The following is an 18,694-nucleotide window of genomic DNA, read 5'->3' as shown; positions in this document are numbered from 1 at the left end:
TTCAGGGGTGTTTTTTACTCAGTTTTTGTCTCTCCCACGACGTTATTCCTCTCTCCTACAGCAGCCATTACAATTACATGCATATGGACAATTATGCAAATTAGGCGATGACGTCATTTAGCGACTTCTAGCGACTTTTAGGACAGCCAATAGCTACTTTTCTTACTGAGGAGCTGGCAACAGTGCGGAGCACCGAGCCCTGGTTTGTTATTCAGGTTAATGTGGGAAGAAGCAGCGGGTTTATTGGGCAGCTAAGTGAAGCTGGGTGAAGTGGAGGCTGTGGAGGAAACACCGGGATGGGTTAATGTCTGGAGCTTGAGTTATTAGCGGCTCGGTCCCAGCAATGGGTCAGGCCTTACGGTTGTGTTAAGTGAGTAAGTTAGCCCGGCAGCCCAGCTAACATTTTCAATTAGCATTGTACTGGTGAGCCAGGCGTGCAGCCTGCGAGGCTAAATTTTTGTAATATATTTGCTGAGATGGAGGCGAGGCTCAGTGACTAGAAGAGCTGGTAGAAGCGCTCCATAGCTGTAAGTTACTCCAGTAGCCGGTGGCGGCCGACTTGGCTAGAGACATCACCGGATCCCGGCTAGTGCTAACACCGGGAGCTAACGCTTACATTCCTCCTCTTGTCCATGAGTGAGAGTGATGTTTTAGCCTAGCGGGCAGCCCGCGAGCCAGCTGCCCGCTAGGCTAAAACATCGCTTCAGGTTAAAGTGGGATGAAGCAGCGGGTTTATCGGGCAGCTGAGTGAAGCTGGGTGAAGTGGAGGCTGCGGAGGAAACACCGGGATGGGTTAATGTCCGGAGCTTGAGCAGCCCACGAGCCAGGCAGCTCAAGCTCCAGACATTAAAACATCGCTCTCACTCACGGAGAAGAGAAGGAACGTTAGCGTTAGCTCCCGGTGTTAGCACTAGCCGAGTCGGCTGCCACCGGCTACTGGAGTAACTTACAGCTATGGAGCGCTTCTACCAGCTCTTCTAGTCACTGAGCCTCGCCTCCATCTCAGCAAATATATTACATTTATTACAGGTACCATCATCATTGAAGTAGGCAGGGGAATAGCTAAACACAGCAGAGACCGAGACATCGCTAACTGCTAGACGAGGCGAGTGGGGGTGGGGGGTGGAGAGCAGAGGTAGAGGGAGGAGTGGCTCATGACACACTTTGTTTTGGTCTACAGGCAGTGCACAACAGCAAACCTAGCGGTGAAACGATTTCGCTTTTTGCCCCTTTAAACAATTAATATTTCTATTATTACTATTCAATTGTTTATCAGTCACTTGAAATGCTGTTGTCCATCATTGTGACTTCTGAGAGCTGTCAATCTGTTGTCCAGCTGTCATTCGTTTGCTGCTCAGTCGATGTGACGCATCTTCTGCTGCGATTGTGGGTCTGAATAATTAGGAAAGCATGCTGGCGTGCATACTGCAAAATACAACTGGATGTAGTAGAACTTCCTGGTATTTTTGGGATATTTAATTTGACATACTATGCATTGGGACATAAATCTTTTTTTGTCGTACTATATAATATGGTAGTATGGGTACTGGAACGCACAGCACATTTAAATGTTTGACAGCAGCAACATGATTGGCTGATAGAGATCTTAACAAAATTTGAGGGGGCACAAACAAGACAAGATGTCCCCCCATCCTCAGTGAAATTATACCCCTGCTTATAGAGCTATGCTGTTCTCTGTCTGCATCATGGATGTTAGACTGTAATATACTGCCTTCACATATGTGAATCGACTGAACTCTTGCTCCTGATTCAGAACACTTCAGGTTCCTTCCTGAGAGTTGGCTCCCTCTCCATCTGGCGTGAACACACATCTTGCACTGTATCTGGTTAGTGTCTAGCTAAGCTGAATTACATTTTCATTTGACATTTAAATCTGCCTCCAACATAGTCCGATTGGATTTTCTCTTCCTTTGCCAAAACACAGATTGCTGTTTATGTCTTTCCCTCTTCTGATATTTACATGCTGTACAAGCGCCAGTAAACGCCCTGTCTTGATTGTTGCATTATCCCAACAATCCATTACTGACGAGGATGTTTTGCTTACTAAGCTGCCTGTCACCTGGTCTGATCCACACGACAAAGCTTATTTCCATTTACACCATGACACCAAATGCATCAATGTTGTGCTCAGCAGCTGATTTGGTTGATGAGATGTTGGGTGCATCTTACGTTTGGATTTCATGTCATGTTTGTCTTGAGGTCTGAACACAGTCCAAAACCAAAATAAACTGTTTTTCCATTCTTTAGCAGTAAATGTCTCGTTCCTGGCTGGGAGCGCTGAGAGGAACATGCTGTACATCTTTCTTCAGCTTACTGCCCCAATTTGGCCATCACAAACAATTTCCTAGATTAGACAATGACGGTGCTAGTTTGACCCGGTTGCAGTGAACATTTGGAAGCACTGGTTATGATAAAGAGATTGTTCAGAAATTTTGAAGTGAGGCACTTATCTATAGTCAGTGTATTACCTACAGTAGATGGTAATAGGCATGCCCCACTTTGGCGGACGGGATCAGCAACAAAACGTATTTAAGCCGCCTAAAAAACATCAATAATAGCTTATGTGTACTCTATATTAAGAGTATTTTTAACGTTTTACCTTGCCCATCTATGCACTTGTCATAGCCACCAGACTCCACTGACAAACACAGTAATTTTGGCTTGCTAAACACTGGAGCTGGTGGGCTTTCTCAAATGCCAAAGTCACAAAATGACGAACAAACTAACTGATTGAGGCTGCACTAGACCAGCAGTTTCAGTGGTGTTAAATCACTGTTTTTGTTAATGGAGTCTGGCTTTGAAGAGAGCGATATAACGGTTTCAGTTACGTTGGAAATTGCTGTCTGACACTAAAGTTGAGTGGTAAAAAATGTTCTAAATATAGTATACATTTAAATTACTTTTCAATTTTTCAGATGGGACTTTTTAAAGGCAACCCGGTCTCACTCCAAAGTCAACGAAAACCAGCGCTTGGTCAGTGACTTCTGCCATCAGATACTAACAAAAAAAGCCGTCCTTTCATGTCAGTATGCTGGTCGCCATTATTGTTTGATGGTTCCTGGCAGCATCAGGGGGAAATGCAGCGGGACAATGACGAAAGTTAAGGCGGAAGAAGTACAAATAGAGTGGGAGGGAAGTTGGAAGGGTGACAGATGGATCCAACAACCACCGACTTTTACCCAGGAGGCCGGTGTTTGCTTCCTGTAGGAGTGTAAAGCCAAATCCTGTCAATGTCAATTTGTGGTTTTGTTCCAACGAAGTTCATTTATTTTGAAAGAGACTGTATGCAAACTGTACATTTCCTGTGAAAACATAAGTGTATTTTGAAAACAACACATGTAACAGGCTGAAGTTGACACAGCGTCCCAACACACCCAGTGTACGTTGCACATTATATCTGGATGTTGAAAGTCCATGACCAAACATTGATCTGTGACAAGGTCGGAGTGAAAATGTGTTTTTAAGGTGACTAAAATATATTTTGCTGCCGACCCTCCACAGCAGTACACTCCTTAGCTTTCATGGCGGTACTCCTGATTCTCGAATCTGGGGAGCATGCCAACTGACATCTACTGTATGTGATATACTGATTATGGATAAGCACTTCATACAACCACATTTGATCCAAATTGTCCCTTTGAAATAATACATATTTGATTTGTACAATGACATCTCTGTGCCTCTCAGTGACCCAAGTCCCAACACGAGACTAGCAACAGTCAATGAGAATACAGCTTAATAAGTAGACGTGTGAGGAGAGAGAAATGCTTGTTTTGCATGTTATACCAACATAAAGATTGGTGTTTTCAAAATGCTGGACATTTGTGTCATGTGTCAGTTCAAGGAGGACCCAATGCAGGCTAACAGGCTGATGGAGGTTTTAACATAAAGTGAGCTTTAATAGAGCTGATACATAACACCCAGATACAGCAGGTAACTGAAAGTCCAAATGAAAGCAGAACAAAAAATAAACTGAAAACCAAAGGGGCAAAATATGATGAACTCAGGTTAAAAAAATCCAAACACAAGACATCAGGCAGGCTATGGAGCACGGACGACATCAAGAACACAAGGACAAGCACAGAGACGGACACAGACAAACTGACCAGCAACAAAGGGAAACACACAGGTATATACACAGAAAACTAATCACAAGAACGAGACACAGCTGGAGTAGGAAGACACCGGCAAGAGGAGGGAAATGGAGATTGGCTAACAACAAGGGTGTGGAGGGGAACACTAGGGTGGAGCAAACAAGACTAACACAGAACAGGTGTGAAGGGAAGACTCTGGGAACAGGGAAGGACTAACGAGACAGGTGTGACAGAAAACACACAAAGACAGGAAGTAAAAGAAGACATGACACATGAGGAGAGAATCTACAAAATAAAACAGGAAGCAGATTAAACATGAATGAATAACATGAAACAAGGGACACAAACAGAAAACTCCTGACTCTTACTTTGTTAAACTGTCAGACAGTCATTGTCAGTCTTAATATTTTGTGATTGGTGAGTGAACTCTTTGGCCTCTACCTCTTTCCTCTGCATTATGATGTTTTAGAAATCATCAAGTACATCACAAAGAAGAACAGAGAGGACGGCTGAGAAAGGCCTTCTAATTCAAAGTGGAGGGTACGAGAGACACACTGATGAAAGTCGAGTCTTCTACAGTTTAATGCTGATGTAATGTGCTACTGCAATTTGAAAGCTCACAGCAGGAATACATCATTCAAATCATCAGTGACACAAACTGCCAAAAGCACACATTGTCACCTTAATGACTGCAGAACAAATGAACTGATAATGCAGTTTCATAAATATTCCACGACCAAGAACGACAGATGCATTATATCTTAATCAACAAAGGCAGGGAAGCAGCCTGACAGTCAGTTGTCGAATACTGTACATCAAATCAGACGGCAGGCTTAGGCTACACACTAAGGCAGCATTTGCTGAAAAGGAACGATCTGATTAGGCTGCGAGACAGAATGCCGACTCCACTGTATGTAAATAAATGTGTCTCCATCCACCTGTTTTTATGTGCGTGTTCGACTTCCGCCTAAAAATAACAGTGGAAATGTGGAAGGACTGGATGGAAGTCAAAATATTGAGAAAAGTTTTCACACTTGACTGTGATGGAAAAGTTGGTGCATAAAGATATAAAACAAAATGAGAGAGATTTCAAAAGAAACAGAGAAATAAATCATCAAAGATGTGACTTAATTATCTACTAAAGCTTCTACTGAAGAGACAAAGAATAGCAGCAGACAAAAACATCAGTCCTGGTGACAAGCCTGTAACCTTCCTCCAATATATGAAACAAACATAAATCCCATATTTCCGTCATTTCTTCTACATAATTTTTATTTGTTTGAGGTTTGACTGGCACTCCTTTAACTGCAACATTTTATTGCACGCTCTTCCTTTGCGATGGTTCATTGGCGCCTGATTTTATATTCATGCATTCCACTCCCAATATTCACATTACAGGTTGTAAACGTGGATTAAATCGAATTTTCTTCTTGCAGTTTCCTGGAAATTTGATAAAAATTTGTGCAACACTTGGATGGAAACCTGACTTGTGTTATCAGTATACATTTTGACACCTGAGATTAATTTTAGTCTTTCAGTGCAAATGCATGTAGTGTTTTTGTTTTACTCACAACATTGTGATCAGTGTATTTTCGTTCTTCTTTTGTCAATATTCAGTATAATTTATGTAAACCCATTATTTCCATACTGTGAACATTCTAAGTGGGAGTACAGAGATATTTGTTGTGTACTATCACTGTGGTTGCAGGTGGCCTCAGGAAAGGCACTGTTTAATTTTTTAATCGCATCATTTTACAGTGCTATTTTAACATGTTTAGTTCATAGATTTGTCACTTTTTTCTTTCTATATATTACATATATTACGAGTTCCCTTCATTTGAAAGTAATAAGTTACTTACAATATTATTCTCAGTGTAGAGTAATACGTTACTTATTACACTTCTTTCGCGTAACTTTCACCTCAGAGGAGCTAATGTTGATTATAAATGGATGAGGCTCATGTTCACAGCAGCTCCAGTTTATTACAGTTCATTTCAAATCCAGTGCTGCAGGTCCGACCCATTCATGCATTCATATACAGTGGTTACACCTTTGAATAAGAATCCCCTGCTTATATTAATTATAGCGTGATTAAATATAACAATATGATTATATAGAATAATTAGATGGCCTAGTCCTTTTAAAATAAATGAATAACCTTGGACAGGGGGAGGGTCAGACAGAGGATCAAAGGCTGACAATTATGAGATATGGATAAATATTTTTGGCCCTATGAAATAGAACACAATAAAGAAGTATTGAAGCTAGCACAAACAGAATGGCGTGCGATTAAGTCACAATGATGAGTACAAATTAATACACCTCAGCTGGAAGACCGACCTTAGTGTGCCGGTCAGCTACAGCAGCACCAGCGTGACAGCTATGCATAAGACTGTGTGCTGGTGTTGCTCTGCAGTTGTAGGTGTGAATGGAAACACATCCAACATACTAACATCACCCAGATGTGCTGATCACCAGGACAAGGGAAAAACAAACCGGAGGCCAGCTTCTTTATCCCTGCTGCAGAACGGGATACGTTGTAGACGTTGCAGGTTTATTAATAGAAACACACTGAACATGATAACGCAGCATACGGCTTTACCCAGATGTGCCAATCACCAACACTGCTCTATAATGTAGTGTATAATGACACACAACAACCTTCGGGGAATAGTTTTTCTGTTGCCGCACTGGTGGAAGCGAGGCAGTGTGGATCAGTGTGGATGAATGAAAAAGGAAAAAACGATAAACAGTTTATTTTGGTTGGTAACACGCTACTTGACATTGTAAGTGTAACAATATTTCCCGAAATCCTGTTGGTAATGTGTTATATTTGTTCGTTACTGCCAAAACATAATATATTATGTTACTTTTGTGACGTGTTACCCCTGACAGACTAAAACAGCTAATACAGAGGAATCACAATAATGCAGGTTCATGTCCAGTTTGAGACCTCTGTTGCAATAAGGAAAGACAGAAATATCTGAACTGAAATATACCGGACGTGTCCTTGTCTTCGCAGATCTCTAGCTACATTATTCACAACAGCTGAAAGGTTCAAACGTTTTCATGAATTAAAGAAAAATAAGCACATTTGCAATGTGACTGATGTTGAGCTGACAGGACCAATCAGTTGCCTTTAATTCCTCTTTAATGATGTTGAGTTGCAGCAACAGCAATGTGACTCTGCCACCTAAAATCTGACCCCGACCGCTTTTAGATTAAAGCAGAAGTTACAGTGGTAATTGAACTGGTGTCCACCCAGCCTTGCTTTGTAAAAGGGAAATAAGCTGAACTTATTAAAACGAGTCAGTTCGCTCCATGAAACACCCCCGCGTGTGCTCAGTCATGTAACGATCCCCTGCCTCAGAAGCTGCTGGCTCCTTTTTTTTTTTTTTTTTTTTTTTAGAAAGTCACCTTTCCTGCCCGTGCTGCTGACACACCTGTTTGTAATTGGCTCTTATTAGGGGAGTAATGTTTTGCACCTGTGCCACTCAGCGACACTCACTCATCCAGCCAATGAGCAGCAAAAGTTGTAAAAGTCAGCCTATGAGGGACGGGGCTTGTAAAAGTCGATTAGACATGAAAGAGGAGCTGGGATTGATGCCGGCCCTTCAGGGGAGGATTTCGGTGAAAGGCTCTCGGAGCAGAACAGCTTGGATTTATTCTAGTGGTGAAAAAGATACGCAAGATGGGACAGATAAGTGTTTTGTCAGATGGATGTAGCTGAAAACACGATACTTGGCTGATATAATATTTCATATCAGAGAGTTCATGTTTATTTCTCTCTTTTTCTGCGAGTAACTTTCAGATACTGGCGGCTTCTGTGTCTGTCCTTTCTTTCTTTCCTTTGTGTGTGTGTGTGTGTGTGTGTGTGTGTGTGTGTGCGTGTCATTGTCTGAAGCAATGACAGCTTGGTGACAAGACTCAGTTTGACTCATCTAACTCTCACTGTGATCAGCAGACATTGTAAAATACACACACAGTACAGATACTTTATCATCATACTTCAATGGACCTTCACCCACACAGATAAAAAGGGAATGTCTCCCACACACACACACACACAGACACACATACACACACACTCCCTCCCTTGATACCATGCAGAGTTCTAGCCCCTTCCCTCCCCCTCTTTTCTCTTCTTTCCTCCCTTTCCTATTCCTCCCTCGTTCCCAGTCTTCCCCCTCAGGACAGGTTCAGGGTAAGGGCAGCAGAGAGAGGGGCGAGGATGGAGGGATGGAGGAAGTGAAAGTATGGAAGGAGGTGCAGCAGCAGCAGCAGCAGCTGTCTGCTAATGAAGTGCCTGGCTCCCACTATAAACCAGTACCGACAGATATAGCCAGAGGACGGCCGCGCTGCCTGTGAGTTTGATAGTGGGGTTGCATCAGTGTGTGTGTGTGTGTAGGGAAGAGTTTACATGTGCATGAGTGGATGCATCAGCAGAGAGGGAGGAACATGGGGAACTGCACAGTAACAGTGTGGTCGAATGTTCTGGGTTAGAGAAACTTGTGCGTTGTCATGCAAGTATTTTCTGCTCTAATGATGATAACATGTCGAGCGTGAAGGTTCATTCTTGACCTCGGCAACAGTACTTCATGTCACTTATATCCTTTTATTTTATCCTTTTTCAGAACCATGTTTCACAGTCGTCATCAGCTCCGATGTCTAAATCGTAAAATGCTGCCGGCAGACTGATGAACAATAATATCTCAGTAGTAACTGATAATTCAAGGATTCTTCAACTTTTAAGATTTTTGTGTTCCTGTCAGAAATAAGAAAAACAACACATTTTCTAATTTTTATTTTTGTCACACTCATTTGTCACCAAAAGAAACTTACAAAAAATTAAATAATAGATCAGCCACTGCCCTTATCATATAAAAAGAGGCCTTTAATATTTGGTTTTTGATTTACTTTTTTGCCCAGATTTGGGACATTCAACCCTGCTTAATTTTTAATTAAATATATATCTAATGAACTTTTAAAACAAATGACACATCAATAGCCATTTTAATGAAATGTATTTTGTTTTGTAAGATATATGACTACTTTGTGTTTTTTCTTAATAAGAACACCTGTCCCTTGAGGTTACTGTCATTTCCACCACACGCTACAAAATGTAAAATCCAAGGAATTTTTGTTTTATTTTATTTTATTTATTTATTTATTTTAATTTTATTTTAGGTTGAATTTGAGTTTGTGTACTTGGTGCATAGATTTTTCATAACACCTAGATACCAGATGCCAAGATGGCGCCTGTTCATTCAAAGGAGTTGCTCGCCTGGCGCATACACCAAAAAAGTTTCTAACTTCTGAGTTTACTTAAGTGGTATGCGGCCCACTGAATATGCGCAGTAGTGCAAGTTTCCACTTGGTCAGTAGACTTTAAATTATGCTAAGGTTATTGATTTTTAAAAACCTTTTCTCGGATCAAGGAAAGTTTCACAAATATAAAACCTCCATGGATCAAAAGTACATAATAGAAAGAGTCATAGTTGACCTTGTTTGCGGATGTCTCTTTTATAGTGGTGGCCAATGGGGAAAATGCTTTTTGGGCCATAGGAGATTTTTTTTTTGCTGCAATACCGTGAATGAGCACTGGGAAAAATTGTCTGCAAGGCTGAGCAGCGATCCTGGGGCCTCACATGGTGACCACAGCAACAGTCATGTGACAGGAGAGCACATGGCTGAAGGACAGTAAGCTCCATGAAGGGAACTGAAATAAGAAGAAATCAGGGTAAATTTTGTTAAATCAAGAATATGTTTATTGCCTGTCATTTCCAAACTGCTCATATTTCCTTTAAATGTACAAATAATACAAAAAACAACATTTTTTATCATGTAGTTTGTGTATATTTAATGCTAATGCTAAAGCTGACATTAACAAGCTCATATATCATGAGATTTCTTTAAAAATGTGTCAAAATGTCATTCCATAACATCCATTTCTGTCACTGTGATAAAATACATATGGTAATGGAAATAACAATGGCAGTGTTATATTACTAAAAGTATTGTATCAATACATTTCTCTAAAGCTGTGTTATATCATCCTAAAGTACTCTGACCAACCAATTCAACCATAAAGAGACATTTATATTTAATGTGTTGTCTGGAATTTCTGTTTATTTGTGTGAAACCTGCCAGTGGGACCACACACACACACACACACACACACACACACAAAAAAAAAAAAAAAAAATCCTGGGCAGGGACTGAAATCGTTATCTGTCTAACAGTGAACAGATGCAGAGACAGAGGATAGAGGGCAGAGAGCAGAGGCACTGTTCTTACATTCGTGATTTCACTTCTTATCGTATCCTGGCAAAATTGAAGGCTAATGGAATACGGCCCGGAACAAAAAATTTGGACCACTTGAAGCGTGTTTGACTTGCCAGATGCCTGAATGGCCTCCAAAGTGGACCCACAGTTTGAAAGATTTGTTCTTCTTGTGTGTTCAAGAATGAAATAGATTCATTTTCTCAGGCCTGCTCCTGATCAGAGAAGAAAGGGGGGAAGTCTCGTTGGAAACATTACCACAGAAACAGAAAATTTAATTTTAGGTCTTTACACGACTGATGTTTTTTAAAACTGTTCCAGGGAAGAAAAGGTCACACGGAGAGTCAAGGAGTTGAACAAAATAAATAACAAAAAAGATCATCTGCTCCTGTGTAAATAAAGAGAAGCACAGGAGCTGATTCTGCATATTTTCTCCCCTCGCAACGTGAAGGAAAAGACCCAGAAGGGAGGTGATGGAAGGCAGAGCGAGGCAGACGGAGAAAGGGGAGTCACATAGTAGTGGAAGGGTGTATCTCACAGCACTAGGTGCACTTGAAATTTACAGCGTGTGGTCTCCGGCTCTAAACGCAGATATTAAAATCATTACCGCTGTGTGTTAGCATAAGCTCTCCTTTGCTAGAGCCAAAGGGCTGTGTTTTATGGCTCTTTTATTTAGTAATCCACAGCGGTTTCTATGAGGCGCAGTTTCCCCTCTCAGCCTCCCATTCTGACTGCGTTCCTCTTATCAAAGAAGGCCACTGTGTACTTATTATTGAGCCTCTAATCCAGTTATCAATCCTAGCAGCAAGGGAAAAAGTACATACAGCTAGTTGTGAAGGTCGGCTCACATGTGAATTGATTTAGAGACAATAACAGACAGAAAGAGATAGAGATAAAGGTTAAAACAAATATTTCCAGAGAAGGAGGCGAAGTTACAGACATATACAATATGTACAGAGCAAAAACACACCCATATGTACACTCACATGCCCAGACTACTTGTCCTCCATTTAACAGCCTTGTAAAGATTATAAATAAAATGTGACGAATTTAAAAGCTCTTATTGCCGTGTGTGTGTGTGTGTGTGTGTGTGTGTGTGTGTGTGTGTGTGTGTGTGTGTGTGTGTGTGCTGGTGTGAGATGGCTGTCATCCGATATAAGCAGCGGCACAGACTCAGGGAGAGAGCGGCTCCGTGTATCTGGCATTCCAGCGCAGGGTAAACACTGAGTCAATGCTATGTTTTATGTCAGGCCAGAGAAATTCATTACGTCTTATCACACATTCAGGTTTCAGGGTCAGTAGCAGAGCATAAACCCACACATGTACTCAATGTTTATTATTGTGCACTTACATTTATTACACTCCTACGTTTTCATAACTCGCGTACAGGGCAAAGGCCCAGGCTGAAATTCAGTGTTTATTAAATGGGCTGCTATGCTGGAGTCTGCATGGAAAACTCATTGCTGACATTTTCGGTGCATAAACAGAAGTAAAGCAGAGCAGGGAGAGAAGAGAGAAAAGGCAGAGGAAAGTAGTAGTAAAAATGAAAAGGGTCTTTTTTTTTTACCAAACTACATGAAAAATAACACGGCACACATATTGTCTCTTTCCATTAGTGGTATCGACTGAAGCCATGCACATCAGTTTGGGCTCTTTTCCACAGGTTTTTAGATATCCATCTCAGAAAATTCAGCCTCCACCCTGACATGATGGGGGATGAAGGGAATTGCCAGCAACTGTCGATCAGTAAGATAGGGTGAAACCAGCGGTGGGTCATGTATTGCATTACCTGTGTGCTCACACAGATACAGAATGTACACTCTCTTGCGCATTCAAGAAACAAACAAAACAGTGACTCACTCTTAGAAACACGGCTCTGTAGCACTACTAGCAGTAAAAACTTCTGCTGGGTACCTCCAGGGTTTGGTTAGGGTTAAGGAAAGATGCTGGTTTGGATTAAAATAACTCTTTGGATAAGGTTAGGGAGCGATCGTGTTCAAGGTTTTCGGAAACCAACGTTGGGCCTCACATATTAATTGTTCACATGTGAAGACTTGATCTGAAATTGTGTTTGCAAACAATACTTTTGTGGCATTCGTCAATACTTGATTACTTCCTGCTTGTTCTTGGGTAAGATAAAATTTAAGGGTTCCTCAGACCAGTACTTCCCAACTGGTCTAAACTCAGGGTCCAGATTTCTGCTTAGTTTAAGGTCAGCACAGTTTAATAAATTCAGTGTCATACTCGTGTTTGGCCACTCACTCTACAGCAGGAAACAGCACTTTAAGATAAAAGCAATGTGCCAGAAATTCACTGTGCTTAAAACTAAAGTGTGTTTTTTACAAATTTGACATGTTTGCCAGTCACTTGCGGTCCATTCAGAATGAGCCCATGACCCATTTTGAACCATGACCCACCACTTGGGAACCACTGCCCTGGACCACATCTAATCTGTAAGGCACCCTATGGCCAGACTCTGATGCGCACTTCTTTTCATCTATTGTCTGATGCTGTGTCTCAAATCGCGTACTTCTGTACTTACACTTAATATTTTGAGTGCATAAGTGCATTCAAACTGAGAAGTATGGAAAAATGCAGCGCACTATGAGTACCCGGATGGTGCACTCAAAACGGTCAAGAAGTTGAGTGTGGAACTATGGACACTTCTCGCTCTCAATGGTCGCCATCTTGGCTATGTAGCAGAAGGGGAGGGACCACTTTTCAAACTGGAAATGGTGGCCGAGGACTGTGTGACCGTGAACGTTGCTGCATTGTAAAAATACATGTGTTTTTTGCGCTAAGCACCACTATACTGTTGTTGGGTATAAGCCAGCAGTATGTTTGTTGGGTTAATTTAGCAGTCTGTAATGATTTGGTACTGCAAACGATAACGCAAATGCTAATGCTAGTTTGCTAACTAGCTAATTTGCGGTCGTCCGGTGAGCGCACAACGGCCGTGTTTGGTTTGAGGCAACACTACCCTATTGAAATTTGCGCACTATGCCAATAGTGCACATAGTATACTACGTGGAAGTGTACTGACGGAAGTATGTGATTTGAGACACACCATGAGTTTAATGGTATCTGTCAAATGTCTGTAGCTTCTTGGTTTGTGGTTTACACACAGCACTTAAATCTGCTGCCGTTATTGGGTTTATTTGGGTGTTTTCTTATGCAAGTTGCCTGCCACGCACATCCAATTTACTGTTAGATCAAACACAATTCATCAACGTTCTCAGGTGGGTTGGCTGTCGGCGCATGTTAAATGAATCCAGCATAGGGTTTTCTAATTTTCCTCTTGTTGCTTAGTGCAAGGCCCATTGACTTTCAGTGGGAAACAAACAGTTGACTCCTTTGCAGCTTTGTCGTAACTTCCATGACGGACACGGAAGGCACCAGCAAGAATCATAAGACCTACCCCTGGTAGACATTTTTGTCCTTAGAACATAAAATGTCGGCACTCACTGGAACAGCTGATACCTGGCAGGCTAAAGCGACACATTTGCCAAGCTATGTCTTGATTTCCCTCTTCCTCTGGGCATTGTGTACCCACCACTTGCAACTTATGAAAAACATGGGCGATCAGTGGAGTCTGATAGAAACTGAAAACAAGTCAAACTTGTCCCAAAACCTGATACTTTGATGACCTTTCAGGATAGAGTTGAGCAGTAGAACTCCTGCAGGGACAACAATTCTGGAATAAACCTGCTGCTTTTGGAGGTCTTACATGTTTTGTTTTCAATGTTGTGGACACCACAAACTAAGTTCCAGTAACTCCTATCGCAAGGCAACAGAGGCAGATCTTACAGAGATGGATATCTCAAAACCTCGGCAAATAAATCAAAAACTATCTGCATGAGTGGACTCCACGCCATGTAAGTAAGAAAATAGTTTCGTAATTTGGGTTCCCTGAGCCTTCAGGGAAGGAAAAAAGAGAGAGTGGGAATGTGAGATGTTGAGAATGTAAAAGACAGAGATCGTTTACAGAGAGTTTATTTCCCAGAGCATTCCAGACGTACCTGTCTGCTACCGTCTGCCCCGCTTCTCTTTATTGTTGCCTACAAATGGTATGCTTTTGATAACGGCAAGGCTTTCAAGGCCACCGGAAGAAAAGACAATCCTCAAACTACATCTCTCCCTTCCATTCGGCCTTAGCATTTTTTATTTGCTTTAATGATCAAAGGATGCCTGCGAGCTCCTTGACCGGTTGGTTTAGCACAGCCTTGTCTTCTCTGGGTTGAAATACTTTTGAGATATCCTGCATTGATGTAATGGATTCAGGCCTTGGAAGTTTGAAGGCCAAGGAAAAATATTGTATATTCAGATTTACTGCATTATTTGTTTGGACTGGCTGTTGCATGAGCTAATTACCCCTCAAACCACACATTACGACCTTCCCACCTTCGCACTAACACACACATTATTGATATAAACTCTTTACCTTTCTGTCTCACTGCCTGCACGCCAAAGCTTCCTCTGTTTCAATTTCCCTTGCACACACCGATAACTTTCTTGGCCTAGAAATTAGTTTGCTCTTCTGCGGATAGAGGCTCCCTTGTGTACAGGATGGCTTTTCATCTGACTGTAGCAGATACCCTTGGCCCAGTTCATCCGCAGCTCATCACATGCACGTCAACATGGCAGTCATGTCGGCCGTTTCACGTGCTGTTGAACATTACTGACTCACTCGCTCGCTGAAAAAAAGACCAACGTTTCAGACTGTTAAATCACTCTGTAGTAGTGGTGTTGAATGAAAAGCTTGATAACTTGCGCAGTTCAATGCTAGTGACCTCCTTGATGTATTCGTTAGCTGCTAATTAGTCGTTATGCGTTTTACACTGCAGTGCATCAGTTACTAGAAGAGCTGAGTGTTACAGGGAGAGGAATTGGCAGAGATCTGAAGCCGCAGAGGAAGACAGAGATGAGGTAGGGAGTATTTCTGTGAGAGTGCATGACTGTGCATGTGTGCACATGCTCCTCGATGTGTGTAACTGTGTGTTCGGTGTGCTGCGTTGTGCGGTTTGCAGCTTCGGTGACTGATGTTCTGTTCTTCCTGTCTGCCGGCATGGATTGATGTGCCCGACTGCACCATACTCAAGGCCGACACTGCTCTCCCCCAAGCCCCTCCCTGACCCTCCCTCAGCCTGGCTCAGCTCTCATTAGCCCGACCTGACCCTCCTCCGCTCTGGTTGACACTTGCCGGCCTGGCTTGGCTCTCCTCAGCCGAACCCGACCCTCCTCAACCTGCCCTGGCCCGGAACAACGCAGCTTTCCTCGGCCCGGCAGCTCTCACGGAGGGGAACAGGGGGAGGCTGGACCTTGGGGGGCCAGCAGATATACGAGCCCTAACTGCATTTTCATTAAGCTGACTGTCAGTATGAAAAAGCCCTTTCTTTTACCTTGTTTTCTTTCTCCCGTCTTCTCTCCTCCTCCTCCTCCTCCTCCCATGACCTGTCTGTCTCCCTAATACTTTTACGTTCAAGGACGGAGCAGTCGTTTGATGCTTTATGGAGGAGAGGAGCCGGGCTGAAATGAAGGTTTGTTCTACTTTGTGTGTGTGTTCGTGTGAGAAAGTGCACTTCGTGCGGAGGAGTCGCAGAGCTTGAGGAGATAGATGACGAAAGGGGGATGGCCATTGTGAGGTGATGACCTCAGTGGTGTGAAGATTTAGTGAAGTTTATAAGGGCAACGCGCTCTTTTGACAAATGGAGCGGTGTGCATTTCAAGTCATTAGACAGCACCCGCTCCACCACCACAGAGGTAGAACAGAGTGTGTATTGTGTTGAAAGGAGAGTCCTTGATTCATACTTTGCTCTTTTTCAAAAGTGCACAAGCAGCCTTGCTTCACTTTCAGTAACTCCATCCTCTGCATTCCCCATTCCAGTAAAGCTGATGATTTTCAGCTCAAATATTTGATTCAGAGTCGTGTGCATGTGTGTTTGCTTGATTTATTCATCGATCTAATTGGATGTAATGATGGTTTGATGAAAACCACACACGTGCAACGGCATCCGCCGCAAACGCACACCTCCTCATCTCCGGTCAGTCCCCTCTAAATTCACCACACATGCGAGGCAGACAATCCTCCTTGACATTTCTGACATGCTGCGGCTGTATAGCATTTTTATTTTCCTTCTGTCCCAAACAAAGCCCATAACTCAAGCACCCTTTCCACTCCAGATCGTAAAGGCGGGGTGGAGGGAATGAAAGGCGAGTGGCTGTTTTACAGCGGGAAGCGGGATGTAAATCCTTTGGGTCGTCAAAGCGGGGGCGGCTAGGCAAAAGAAGGCCTCCACGACTCTGGGGTACAACTCTGAACAAAAGACGTCTAGCCGTCATTAAGACCCCCCGCAGGTACACCTTTATTAAAGGGCGGATCACACCCGCATATGGTGCACAAGCAAGCATCTGCACCGAATGTGAATGTACGCAGTCTAGTGGCGACACAGCAAAAACATTATATCATCCTAATCTTTGCTTCAAGTGCATCTTCTCTTCCTCCTCATCCCAGCTTCTCCCCACTTCCTCTGCTAACTAGCCGTGTTGGGTGACCGTAAGTGCTGAGAGTGTGCTATGCTGACGAGCAGAGTGACTGTATTTATGGCTCTTTCATAGGTCCCGCATGAATTATGCATGAGGTCTCATTGTGGCGCGCAGAGGAGCGCTGGATGTAAATCGATAGGTGTTCACTTCAACTGACACAAATGATATCTCCCTTAAGCAGCTCCCTCATCTCTCTCTTTCCCTGTGTCTCGCTGTCATTTTACACCTCGTCCTGGGATAATAATGTTTACCAATGCAACATCACTCGCGCTTACAAAAACACATGTGAGCAAAACACAGGATTAGGGTGGCTTTGATGAATGCATTCATGTGTCGCTTGGAACGGATAAACAGATGAATAAGTAAATTCTATTCATTGCTTGAAAGGGAAAGAAGGGAACAAGCAGTGACTGGAGCTCTCTCTCACTATGAAAGTGGAGTGTCTCTTCTGAAAGGGGCAAAACTGATGTAATGGCATGTAACAACACTACAATCTCTGGATGACAACAAAGACTAAAAGTTGTGCCTCAGAAGCTAATAACAGTTAAAAGCACTCACACGTTATCATTTATAGAATTTTTTTTTAAAGACGTTGTCTCTTATATCTTGACCTCTGGTATTCTCCACAGGCCTACAGCTCGTGGCAACATCTAAAGTGACTTGATGTCTTCTTCGTGCTCCACAGTCTTCCTCTCATGCACATAGGCTATAAACTTGTTTGAGTCTCTTATAACACTTAAAGCCACGTGTCAATTTTTAATGTGATTTATGTAGCGTCTTTCAAAGTGCTCTGATTCAGAACAAACAGTTCTAGAGACTCCCCGAGGAGCGCTGAAGGGACGTACTTGTAAGCCGACTGACGGCTGGTGTAGCAATGTTACTTTTGCTTTGATGAGTCAAAATCGCAGATATGCTCAGTTGGGCCTGGACCTCACTGTCAATTTGTCCATATTTTCTTCAAGTTTTTCATTACAAGCTGTTTGTTTTACTATTTTGTGTTGTCTGTTGTTTACACCACTAATGTTGTGTTCACACCGGATGTGAAAAAAAAACAAATTTGCACATGTAAAGTCAAAGTAAAGACATGATTAGACGTGAATTCCTGCTGGGCAGCACGATGGATGCCAATGACGTGACACGAATGATGCAAAATACAGGAATTGACCTATGGCTAAGCCCTGCCCTCAAACGCAATGAGCCAATCACAGTACGTATAGCCATTCCAATATACTCGCCTACTACTCTGCCTGGACGTCCATTGAAATGCATTACAGAAAGTCAGTTTTGTTCGGTTTTATGTGCTTTTTCTGAGATTTGAAGTTTAAAAATGGTCAAATGGTGTGGTCTCGCCACCAGACAATCAGAGATCTCCTCCTTCTGATAGGCTGGGCACACTCCTTTCTAAAGTGTGTTTAACACACCAGTGAAAACGGCCGGCAACAAAGCAACGCCTCTTGCATTTTTGAAAAGGACACGCCTTCTCGGAAATGTGCGGTCCCCCTTTTCTCATCCGCAAGGAAACAAACACACAGAGAGGTTGAAAATGGATGCCAAGAGATTTAACTCTGTTTTATCAAACGTGTGCTCATCCGTGAAGAAAATATTTTTTCCAGCAGATTTTTTTAATTTTTTTTTTTTTAATTTTAATTTAATTTTATATACTTTATTAATCCCCGAGGGGAAATTCAATTTTACACTCTGTTGTCAATTACACACAGGTCCGAACACACACATGCACAAACTGGACCTATACA

This window comes from Epinephelus moara, chromosome 2 (assembly GCF_006386435.1).
Source record: "Epinephelus moara isolate mb chromosome 2, YSFRI_EMoa_1.0, whole genome shotgun sequence".
Lineage (NCBI taxonomy): Eukaryota > Metazoa > Chordata > Actinopteri > Perciformes > Serranidae > Epinephelus > Epinephelus moara.
Note: the sequence above shows the minus strand (reverse complement) of the source record.